This window comes from Pseudophryne corroboree, chromosome 12, assembly GCF_028390025.1.
Source record: "Pseudophryne corroboree isolate aPseCor3 chromosome 12, aPseCor3.hap2, whole genome shotgun sequence".
NCBI lineage: Eukaryota > Metazoa > Chordata > Amphibia > Anura > Myobatrachidae > Pseudophryne > Pseudophryne corroboree.
Window position 1 is genome coordinate 161,396,715 of NC_086455.1, and position 12,999 is coordinate 161,409,713.

The following is a 12,999-nucleotide window of genomic DNA, read 5'->3' on the forward strand; positions in this document are numbered from 1 at the left end:
ACAGCCTGTCAGGAGCTGGGGGCTTAACTCTGGAGCTGGGGTCCGGGGCTTGCCCGTCCAGCTGGTGTAGATGCTGCGCGGCAGGGCTGGTGTTGGTGGGGCTGCTGGAGTGTGGGCGATGCGGGACCTGCTGGGTAAGAGGGCGTACTCATGTGTGTCTGCAGCATTGGTAGTCGCCATGTTAGAGACCAAGGTTCTCTGTGTCCAATCGCTGAGCCCTGTTGAATGCTCGGGACAATGGGAGACGGCTTCTTCTTTCCTCTAGAGGGGTCAGCCCACTCTTGCATGCTGTCAGTGCTTTATGTTACTGCCTTGAGCGGAAGCTCCAGCTCTGAGCTCCCTCAGGTGTCCCCTGTGGTTTCCTGTGATCCAAAGGGTCTCCAACCTTACTGTGCAAGTCTGTCTGTCACTTTCCACTGCACCTCTGCCGGCAGCTTCTCTGTTCCGCAGTCGGTAGCTGACCACCTTCTGGGCGTCTGTAGAGGGGCTCCCCGGTCATACACAGTGCTCATAGTCGCGTCTGTTCAGCAGTCTTCAAAGCAGCAATATCCAGTGTCCTTCAGTCACGTCTCTGCAGCATACATCCTTACACAGTTATATTCAGAGTTCTTCAGTCACGTCTCTGCAGCATACATCCTTACACAGTTATAGTCAGAGTTCTTTAGTCAAGCCTCCGCAGCATTCATTCTCCAACAGTTATGTTCAGAGTTTTTCAGTGACGCCACCACAGCATTCATTCTTCAGCAGTAATATCCAGTGTTCTCCAGTCACGCCTCGTCAGCAGTGGTCTTTTTGTGTTTTTCAGTGAACATTGTTACAGCTCCTTCCAGAGTATGTAGCCTAGCCCTAAGTTCTGTTCTTCAGTTTCTCATCCTAGAACCTTGAGATATATAAAAAGGAATTACATCTGGCCTCCCTAGTTCCTCGCTGCTTCCACAGCCATTCCTCCAACAAATACTCAGCCTCCGGATTCTCAACTTCAGCACGCCGTGACACAGCCTTTAGAATATTTATTTAGGCTGTATCAGTTCCTATGTAGCAGATAGCTCACACTCTATTTCTCTAACGTCCTTGAGGATGCTGGGACTCCATAAGGACCATGGGGAATAGACGGGCTCTGCAGGAGATAGGGCACTTTAAGAAAGTTTTGGATCCTGGGTGTGCACTGGCTCCTCCCTCTATGCCCCTCCTCCAGACCTCAGTTTTACACTGTGCCCAGAGCGAGATGGGTGCACTGCAGGGAGCTCCCCTGAGTTCTCTGCCTAGAAAGCATTTTTGTTTGGATTTTTTCTACATTTTTACAGGGAGCACTGCTGGCAACAGGCTCCCTGCATCGAGGGACTGAGGAGAGAGGGGCAGACCTACTTAAATGATAGGCTCTGCTTCCTCGGCTACTGGACACCATTAGCTCCAGAGGGGGTGAACACAGGTTCTTACTGGGCGTCCACCCCCAGAGCCGCGCCGCCGTTCTCACAGAGCCAGAAGAAACGAAGTCCGAAGACGTCTCAGGCGGCAGAAGCCTTTAGAGCTTCACTGAGGTAACGCACAGCACTGCAGCTGTGCGTCATTGCTCCCATACACCTCACATACTCCGGTCACTGTAAGGGCGCAGGGGGGGGCACCCTGGGCAGCAATATAACACCTCTCTTATGGCAAAAGACAATATACATGTACAGGTGGGCACTGTACATGTATATAAAAGAGCACCCGCCATTTTTTAATAACTTTGAGCGGGACAGAAGCCCGCCGTCGAGGGGGGCGGGGCTTCTCCCTCAGCACTCACCAGCGCCATTTTCTCCACAGCACCGCTGAGAGGAAGCTCCCCGGACTCTCCCCTGCTTACACACGGTATAGGGATGTTTAAAAGAGAAGAGGGGGGGGGGGGGCAGGCGGGCACATAATTGGCGGATAACATATTATACAGCGTGGCTGGGGAAAAATTTGTGTCGGTCTCCAGGGTCATTGCGCTGGGGTGTGTGTTGGCATACTCTCTCTCTGTCTCTCCAAAGGGCCTTAAAGGGGATACTGTCTTCAGAAAAGAGTTTCCCTGTGTGTGTGAAGTGTGTCGGTACGCGTGTGTCGACATGTTTGACGAGGAAGGCTCGCTTAATGTGGAGGGGGAGTGCTTGAATGTCATGTCGCCGACTCCGAAATGGGTGGATATGCTGAATGTCTTAAGTGCAAATGTCAATTTATTGCATAAAAGGTTAGACAAGGCTGAAGCTAGGGATCAGTCAGGTAGCTAGTCCATGCCTGTCCCTGTGGCGCCAGGACCTTCGGGGTCTCAGAAGCGCACCATATCCCAGATCGATGACACAGATACCGACACTGACTCGTGTCGACTATGAAGATGCAAAATTACAGCCGAAGGTGGCAAAAGGTATTCGGTACATGATTATTGCCTTAAAGAGGTTTTGCATATTACTGAGAGGTACATATTACATGTGTACCCTCGTGTCCCTGACACGAGGGTACACATGTATAAAGGGAAAAAGCCTGAGGTCACCTTTCCGTCCTCATTTGAGCTGAGCGAATTGTACGTAAAGGCTTGGGAATCTCCAGATAGGAGACCACAAGTTCCACAAACGGATAGGATACAATGGGAATCTTCGCCTAAAGTAGACAAGGCGCTGACACGCTTATCCAAAAAGGTGGCACTGCCTTCTCAGGATACGGCTTCCCTCAAGGATCCTGCTGATCGCAGGCAGGAAATTACCATGAAGCACATTTACACTCCTTCAGGTACTATTGTTAGACCGGCTATGGCGTCGGCCTGGGTTTGTAGTGCTGTGGTGGCATGGGCAGATTCCTTATCTACGGAGATTGACACCTTAGATAGGGATGCCATTCAAATGACCATAGAGCATATCAGAGATGCTGCCTTGTATATGAGAGATGCTCAAAGAGACATTTGTTTATTAAGCTCCAGAATAAACGCTATGTCTATTTCTGCTAGGCGGCTCTTGTGGACCCGACAGTGGACGAGAGACGCCGATTCAAAGCGGCATATGGAGTCCTTGCCTTACAAAGGGGAGGAGTTCTTTGGAGACGGCCTCTCGGACCTTGTCTCTACTGCTACGACTGGTAAGTCGAATTTCTTACCTTATGTCCCCCCGCAGCATACAAAAAAGGCACCTCATTATCAAATGCAGTCCTTTCGTTCCAATAAGAGCAAGAAGGTACGGGGATCGTCCTTTGTTGCCAGAGGAAAAGGCAGGGGAAAAAAGCTGCACACAGCTAGTTCCCAGGAACAGAAGTCCTCCCATGCATCTGCAAAGTCCACTGCATGACGCTGGGGCTTCCCGGGGGGAAGCAGATCTAGTGGGGGCTCGTCTTCGATTTTTCAGCCACGTCTGGGTTCACTCGCAGGTGGATCCCTGGGCATTAGAGATTGTTTCTCAGGGATACAGGCTGGAATTCGAAGACTTGCCTCCTCGCCAGTTTTTCAAATCGGCTCTGCCGGCTTCCCCGTCAGAGAGGGATCTAGTGTTGGCAGCATCCCTGAACCTGTACTTGAAGAGGTTCAAGTTCAAAATGGAATCACTCAGGGCGGTCATCGCCAGCCTGGAAGGGGGGGATTGGATGGTGTCCCTGGAAGTAAGGATGCTTACCTTCATGTTCCGATATTCCCCCCGCACCAGGCGTTCCTGAGATTTGCAGTGCAGGACTGTCACTACCAATTTCAGACGTTGCCGGGAGAAGTTGCTGGACAGCGTGTCTCTGTCCATGAAGACGTTGCAGTTACACGGCTGGATTCTCAATATACCAAAGTCCCAACTAGTCCCTACAACGCGTCTGACCTTTTTGGACCTGATTCTAGACACAGACCAGAAAAAGGTTTTTCTTCCGATCGAAAAGGTTCAGGAGCTCATAGCCCTGGTCAGGAACCTATTAAAGCCAAAAAAGGTTTCAGTGCATCATTGCACACGGGTTCTGGGGAAGATGGTGGCTTCATACGAGGCCATCCCCTTCGGCAGGTTCCATGCAAGGACTTTTCAATGGGACCTCTTGGACAAGTGGTCCGGGTCCCATTTACAAATGCATCAAAGGATCACGCTGTCTCCAAGGACCAGCGTATCACTCCTGTGGTGACTGCACAGTGCTCACCTACTAGAGGGTCGCAGGTTCGGCATTCAGGACTGGGTCCTGGTGACCACGGACGCAAGCCTCCGAGGCTGGGGAGCAGTCACATTGGGAAGAAATTTCCAAGGTCTCTGGTCAAATCTAGAGACTTGTCTCCACATCAGCGTCCTGGAGTTGAGGGCCATATACAACGCCCTGCGTCAAGCGGAGGAATTGCTTCGGGAAAAAAACGGTTCTGATTCAGTCAGACAATGTCACGGCAGTGGCTCATATAAACCGCCAAGGCGGTACAAGGAGCAGAGTGGCCATGGCAGAAGCGACCAGGATTCTACGCTGGGCGGAAGGCCATGTAAGTACACTATCAGCAGTGTTCATCCCGGGGGTGGACAACTGGGAGGCGGACTTCCTCAGCAGGCACGACCTGCATCCGGGAGAGTGGGGACTTCATCAAGAAGTCTTCGCACTGATCACGGGGCGGTGGGGACTGCCTCAAATAGACATGATGGCATCCCGTCTCAACAAAAAGCTAAAGCGGTATTGCGCCAGGTCAAGGGACCCTCAGGCGGTAGCGGTAGACGCTCTTGTGACACCTTGGGTGTTCATATCGGTCTATGTGTTTCCTCCTCTTCCTCTCATACCCAAGGTGTTGAGAATAATAAGAATAAGCAGGGTCAGAACAATCCTCATTGTTCCAGATTGGCCACGGAGGACTTGGTATCCGGAGCTGCAAGAGTTGCTCACAGACGATCCGTGGCCTCTTCCTCTCTGGCAGGACCTGCTGCAGCAGAAGCCCTGTCTGTTCCAAGACTTACCGCGGCTGCGTTTGACGGCTTGGCGGTTGAACGCCGGATCCTAGCGGAAAAAGGGATTCCGGAGGAGGTCATTCCTACCCTGATCAAGGCTAGGAAAGATGTGACGTTGAAACATTATCACCGTATATGGGCCCTCATTCCGAGTCGTTCGCTCGGTATTTTTCATCGCATCGCAGTGAAATTCCGCTTAGTACGCATGCGCAATATTCGCACTGCGACTGCGCCAAGTAATTTTACAATGGAGATAGTATTTTTACTCACTGCTTTTTCATCGCTCCGGCGATCGTAGTGTGATTGACAGGAAATGGGTGTTACTGGGCGGAAACAGGCCGTTTTATGGGCGTGCGGGAAAAAACGCTACCGTTTCCGGAAAAAACGCAGGAGTGGCCGGGGAAACGGAGGAGTGTCTGGGCGAACGCTGGGTGTGTTTGTGACGTCAAACCAGGAACGACAAGCACTGAACTGATCGCAGATGCCGAGTAAGTGTGGAGCTACTCTGAAACTGCTAAGTAGTTTGTAATCGCAATATTGCGAATACATCGTTCGCAATTTTAAGATGCTAAGATACACTCCCAGTAGGCGGCGGCTTAGCGTGAGCAACTCTGCTAAAATCGCCTTGCGAACGATCAACTCGGAATGAGGGCCTTGGAGAAAATATGTTTCTTGGTGTGAGGCCAGGGCTGCTCCTACGGAGGAGTTCCATTTGGGCCGTCTACTTCACTTCCTTCAAACAGGAGTGGATTTGGGCCTAAAATTAGGGTCCATAAAGGTCCAAATTTCGGCCTTATCCATTTTCTTTCAAAGAGAATTGGCCTCTCTTCCTGAAGTACAGACTTTTGTGAAGGGAGTGCTGCATATTCAGCCTCCCTTTGTACCTCCGGTGGCGCCTTGGGATCTTAACGTGGTGTTATGTTTCCTCAAGTCACCTTGGTTTGAACCACTCAAAACAGTGGAGTTGAAATACCTCACGTGGAAAGTGGTCATGTTGTTGGCATTAGCTTCGGCAAGGCGTGTTTCAGAATTGCCGGCTTTATCACATAAAAGCCCATACTTGGTTTTTCACGTGGATAGGGCAGAGTTGAGGACTCGTCCTCAATTTCTGCCAAAAGTGATCTCATCTTTTCATGTGAACCAACCTATTGTCGTGCCTGTGGCTACACGGGACTTGGAGGATTCCGAGTCCTTGGATGTGGTCAGGGCTTTGAAGATTTATGTGACCAGAACGGCTAGAATCAGGAAGACTGAAGCTCTGTTTGTTCTGTATGCGGCCAACAAGGTTGGCGCTCCTGCTTCAAAGCAGACTATTGCTCGCTGGATCTGTACCATCTGTACGATTCAGCAGGCGCATTCTACGGCAGGTTTACCATTGCCTAAATCGGTTAAGGCCCACTCCACTAGGAAAGTGGGCTCTTCTTGGGCGGCTGCCCGAGGGGTCTCGGCATTACAATTGTGCCGAGCAGCTACTTGGTCGGGGTCAAACACCTTTGCAAAGTTCTATAAGTTTGATACCCTGGCTGAGGAGGACCTCCTGATTGCTCAATCGGTGCTGCAGAGTCATCCGCACTCTCCCGCCCGTTTGGGAGCTTTGGTATAATCCCCATGGTCCTTATGGAGTCCCAGCATCATCAAGGACGTTAGAGAAAATAAGATTTTAAACCTACCGGTAAATCTATTTCTCGTAGTCCGTAGAGGATGCTGGGCGCCCGTCCCAAGTGCGGACTTCTTCTGCAAGACTTGTATATAGTTATTGCTTACATAAGGGTTATGTTATAGTTTTATCGGTTGAACCGAGGCTATGTTGTTGTTCATACTGTTAACTGGGTAGTTATCACAAGTTATACGGTGTGATTGGTGTGGCTGGTATGAATCTCGCCCTTAGATTTACAAAAATCCTTCCTCGTACTGTCCATCTCCTCTGGGCACAGTTTCCCTAACTGAGGTCTGGAGGAGGGGCATAGAGGGAGGAGCCAGTACACACCCAGAATCCAAAGCTTTCTTAAAGTGCCCTATCTCCTGCGGAGCCTTTCTATTCCCCATGGTCCTTACGGAGTCCCAACATCCTCTACGGACTACGAGAAATAGATTTACCGGTAAGTAAAATCTTATTATTCCCTATCACATGGAGAGTGTATCAGTCACATCAGGAGAGCTTACACTCGATTTCTCCAACGTCCTAGTTGATACCGGGAACTGTACTTTAGTACCATGGGCTATAGATCGGGTCCATAGGAGCCTGGCACTTTAAGAAATCATTAGTGTGTGCTGGCTCCTCCCCTCTATGCACCTTCTAGCAGACACGGTTTAGAAAAATGTGCCCAAGGAGCCAGGTGCATTCCACTGGAGCTCCAGAGACTTTTCTGCAGAAAATGTATTTAGTTTATTATTTTCAGGTAGTACTGGCTGGCAACCAGTCTGCGTGCGTCGTGGGACTTGGGGGGAGGGGGGTACCGATCCAACCTCCTGAGGGTTAATGGCTCTGTAATCCCCGCTGACAGGACATTGAGCCTCTGGAGCTACCATACTGTGTGTGCCCAGGCCAGCAGTGCGCCGCCACCCCCTAACAGATACTGAAAACAGAAGACCGGTGCGATGAGTGTTTACATCGGGGTCATGTGGCGGCTAAAGGGCGCAGTGGTCATGGGCTGCGAGCTGCAGTGCTTGCCGCGGATTCAATCACTGGCGGTTTGAAGGTGGTGAAAGCTTCCTTATTATTACACTGTTATGTATGTGTAAAATCGTGTAGCCAGTATAAATATAACGGTAGCAAAATATCCGCGGTGGCATCGCTTCCTGAAGCCTGATCATCCGTTGGATCCATGGGGCCAATGCTTACTGTCATGCTCGGCTGGATTTGGGAATTTGGCGGCTGAGATTTACCCGAGGAAGTGGCTGCCTGTGGATGAAGAAGACGAGGGGGCTGGATATAGTTCCTTCTCATGAGACAAGAGATCAATGAAGGACGTAGGCGGAGCTAGGAGTCAGTGAGTTGTAGTTTTAAAAACGAGACTGAGGATAAAGAACTGTGACTCTTGAATGGTGGCTCAAAGATGTGGATGAAGATAATGAACTGCGGATTTGTGAACTGTGGCTTGAAAGACAAGGCTTAAGATAAATAACTACAAATTTGTGAACTGTGGCTTGAAAGACGAGGCTGAAGAACTCTGCCTTTTAAAGAATTGAAGACTGCGGAGATCACCGTAGCACCCGGGATTCCTCTACGGCTTAGGGTCCCAGTGGGCACTCTACGAGAGGAGTCGGGCTGACGACAAAGGACTGCTGCAGCAACAGATAGTAACCAGAATCAGGGCACCTGGAGCAACCTGGGAGCACAGAGCTAGAGAACCTTACACAAGTAAGTAACTTGAAGCACTGGCACCCTTGCTCTGAACCAGACCCTTTTTGTAAAGGAAGCCTACCCTGGATTGGCTGGACACAGAGTGGGATCCAATTGGCTCTGCTTAGTCTCCAACATGGCGGCCCACAGCAGAGAGGACACACAGGGAACTAGTATGCACACTGGAGTCCCTGCCTCTCGGAAGCTGCACTCACCACCAGAGCCCTCTGCCGCAGCAGCTTCCTGCCACAGTGCTCAGGCCCCCAGCTTCCAGCCGCCGGGTGGACGAAACAGAGGTCCGTGCCGCAGCCACAGCCCCGCCACCTGCCGGAGTGGCGATCCCCGAGACCCCCGGCCGGAGGTAAGACTCCGGCTACTGACACATTATACTGGACTTCCAGTTCCAGGCCTTACCCTTTGGTCTCTCCACGGCTCCGAGGGTATTCACAAAAGTCATGGCGGAGATGATGCTGCAACTCCGCACTTAGACGATCTCCTAATAATGGAGATGTCCAGGGAGAGTCTGCTGAACAGCATCAACTTGACTACTCATCTTCTTACGGGCCATGGGTGGATCCTAAATTTCCAAAAATCTCACTTGGAACCGTCCCAGAGAATTCAGTTCCTGGGAATGATACTGGACACGGTGTCTCAGAAGATATGGACAAAGCCTTAACAATTCAGACTATGGTCTGCTCTGTGCTCAGGCCCCGCAAGATCTCAGTATACCTTTGCATCTGCCTACTAGGCAAGATGGTGGCCTCCTATGAGGCGATCCAGAATGGCAGATTCCATGCCCATCCATTCCAGCTGGATCTGCTGGACAAGTGGTCAGGGTCTCACCTGCACATGCACCAGAGTATATCTCTGTCACCGAAAGTGAGGATCTCCCTGCTATGGTGGCTACAAGTCTCTCACCTTGAGTTTCGGAACCCAGTCTTGGATTCTGTTGACGACGGATGCCAGCCTCCGCGGTTGGGGATCTGTGACCCAAGGAGCTCAGTTCAAAGGAAAGTGGTCAAGTCCGGAGTCTTCGCTTCCAATAGATGTTCTGGAACTCATGGCAATTTACAATGCTCTTCTGCAGGCCTCCTATCTCCTCCACAATCAAGCCATACAGGTGCAGTCGGACAACGCCACGGCAGTGGAGTACATAAACCGACAGGAAGGAACAAGAAGCAGGGCCGCAATGCGAAAGGTGTCAAGGATACTCCTCTGTGTGGAAGCCAACGCAAGGGTCATTTCGACCATATTCATTCCGGGAGTGGACAATTGAAAAGCAGACTTCCTCAGCAGACACGACCTCCATCCGGGGGAATGGGGCCTTCACCCTCAGCTGGTTCGCCAGTGGGGCTGTCTGCAGATAGACTTGATGGCTTCTCGTCTCAACAAGAAGCTGCATTGCTACTGTTCCAGGACAAGGGATCCGCAAGCTGCAGCGGTGGATGCTCTACGGCACTGTGGACTTACCAGTTCGTATATCTGTTCCCTCCAATTCCTCTCATTCCAAGAGTTCTGAAAAGACTCAAAAGGGAAAACGTTCAAGTAATTCTAATTGCCCAGGTTGGCCTAGCTGGGCCTGGTTTGTGGACCTCCTGACCATGTCTCTCAAAGAGCCATGGCCACTACTGCTTCTCAAGGATCTTCAGCAAGGGCCGTTCATCTATCCAGACTTACTGCAGCTACGTTTGATGGCTTGGAGGTGGAAAGGAAGAGTCTAGCCAGCAAAGGTCTTCCCTCCAGAGTTATCTCGACTATGGTCCTAGCCCGAAAGGTTGTCATGTCTAAATATTACCACCGTAACTGAAAGAAATATGTTTTTTGGTGTGAGGGTAGAAGATATTCTTTGGTAGAATTTCAACTTGGCTGGTTTCTGCTTTTCCTGCAAGCAGGCATGGATATGGGCCTAAGGTTAGGCTCCATCAAGGTTCAGATATCTGCTCTCTCCATATTCTTACAGAGGCAACTGGCTGTAATTCTGGAGGTACAGATGTTCTTGAAGGGTGTCCTTCGAATTCAACTGCCCTTCGTCCCTCCCACAGCTCCGGGAGATCTCAATGTGATACTGACCTTTCTCCAATCGGAATGGTTTGAACCTCTACACAGGGTGGAATTTAAATTTCTGACTTGGAAGACTGCCAAGCTGCTGGCGTTAGCCTCTGCGAGGCGTGTGTCGGAATTAGGGGCCTTATCCTGTAAGAGCCTTTATTTGCTATTTCACGAGAATAGGGCGGCGCTCAGAACTCGCACCCAGTTTTTGCCGAAGGTGGTTTCGGCTTTTTACATTTAATCAACCGATAGTGATTCCAGTGTTGTCTGATGCATCAGTTGCTCCAAAGTCCTTGGAGGTGGTTCGGGTTTTGAGGATGTATGTCAACAGGACAGCTCGTCTTAGGAAGTCTGACTCCCGAATTGTCCTTTACGACGCTACCAAAATTGGATGTACTGCTTCTAAGCAGTCCATTGCTCGTTGGCTCAGGTTGACTATTCAACAGGCCTATTCTTCAGCGGCATTACAGAGTTCTATTCAGGCCCACTCCACTAGGTCAGTGGGTTCTTGCAGTTGTGCCAAGCTGCTACTTGGTCTGGTTCAAATATGTTTGTAAGGTTCTACAAGTTTGATATCTTGGCTGGTGAAGGCCTTCAGTTTGGTCAGGCGGTTTTGCAGGGGTCTCATCACTCTCCCACCCGTTCTAGGAGCTTTGGGACTCCAGTGTCTCCAGCTTTAGAGGCGCTATTATATTGGATAAACATGCCCCGTATTCGGGCTTTATCAGTTTTCTACCTGTTGTATAGTGTTAGTAACTACTCATAACGAATTTGTGCCTCTTATGCTGTTTGTTTGGCTCTCCTACTTTCAGAGGGGTCTGGGGAGACTGATTGGTAACATGAGTCCGGTTACCTGGCTCGGTTATCGTGAATTCATTTTTGAGTGCGGCCTACACTGCTCTGTGTGTGTGTGTGTGTGTGTGTGTGTGTGTGTGTGTGTGTGTGTGTGTGTGTATATATGTGTATATAATATACACACACACAGCGGGTAAAATAAGTATTGAAAACATCAACATAATGAAATTGTCACCAAATGTCAGCAGCAACCCATGCAATCCACAGCAAAGAAATCAAACCATAGGTGTCCATAAATTCTGTGTAATAATGTCAAATGACACAGGAAAAAAGTATTGAACACATGAAGAGAGGGAGGTGTAAAAAGGCCAGGAAAGTCTGGATACCAGCTAAAAGCTATCGGTAATTAGAAAGCAATCCTGCCCCTTAGTGCAAATCATCAGATGAAACAGCCCCGGACTTGAGGCTGGGAAACGCGTCAGGTATCCCGTTCAGTATCCTGCTGACCGCTTCAATTGGAGAGTGACTACAAACGACCAAAAGCACGTCTCTGGCAGCTCCCAGTGTACCGCTGTGAGCCAAGTGCTCATGCTCTCCTCCCCGCTTTACATTGAGAGCCTTACTAGCCGTCAATTAGTACAGCTCCGGACAGCTTCCTTTTCACCACAGTGAACGGAACGGGCAGCCGGCGCCTGTGATCACTAAGGAATTGCAGTGCATCCGCACAACAATAGAGGCTGGGGTAAGCACTGCACATTTATAGACTGCCTTATAGCGATACATGCTTATTTACTATTGAGCTGTGCATTTGAACTGTGCTTCCACCATGTTGCCCTAGCAAAGCCTCTTAAATACTGGCTGACACCGCTGGGAGCAAAAAGGTGGAAAGTCGCTCTATATTTAAATCATTACCAAAGGAAGTGTTGTTACTGTGAATTGGTCATTATGCCCACACAATTGACAGACTTTTAAGTTATCATCTGAATCGATAAACACTTAATGAGCTCATATGTCCAAATTAGCCCACGTGTGACGCGTGGAGCTTGCATTTTTGAGTTCCCTTTAATTGTGAGAGCTTCTTAATCAAGAGCAAAGACTGATACAGATATATTACACTCAAGGGAGCTTTTTAATGTATACATCATTTGATACAAACCCAAACAAAATGTTACAAATGTATTTAGAGTGCTGAGTCCATATTATTAATCACTTTTTAAAGATTTGGGATAATTGGTTTTATTTTTATTATTATGTAGAATTTTTTAACAAACTGTACCAATAATACTTTCAACGACAGCGCTTCTCTGTGTTTTTTACTTTTTGTACGTTATTTGTTGAGGTTCAGCACCTCAATTTGCGAAGCTGCAGTCAGTGACAAGTATTCTAGGATTAATTAGTGTCTCATAGCCAGTGTACTAGTGCCCACTTCCATTGTTCTGACTGCTGATGTCTCCTCAGTGTTATAAGAATTATTGTGTGGGCATAATGTGTAAAGGGAACTGCTTCTTTGTGGGCATGATGTGTATAAGGGTTACTACTGTGTAGCGTAATTTGAATTGGGTGAACTATTGTATGGTCATGCCCCTTTCCCACAAGATCATGTCCCTGTTTTGCACATGCACCTTCCATATTTTAAATATGGGGGCGCCAGTCCCTTACTTTGCCAGGGGCGCCTGGACCCCTAGATACACCCCTGCTGTAACCATCACAGTGTATTCACATCTAAAGCTACAATGTTTTGGCGTTCAGACCTGACAAAAGGGCGTCTCAGCCCCCAAAAGTTGGAGCTTTAAATACAAATGTGAATACATTGTGATGGTTACAGATATCTGAGTGCCACTAGGAGGTTTGTGCAGGTTTCTTTATTAAGTTTTATCCAGAGGGTAACGGAGCAACTAATTATTGTGGGAAAGTACTGGTCCAGTA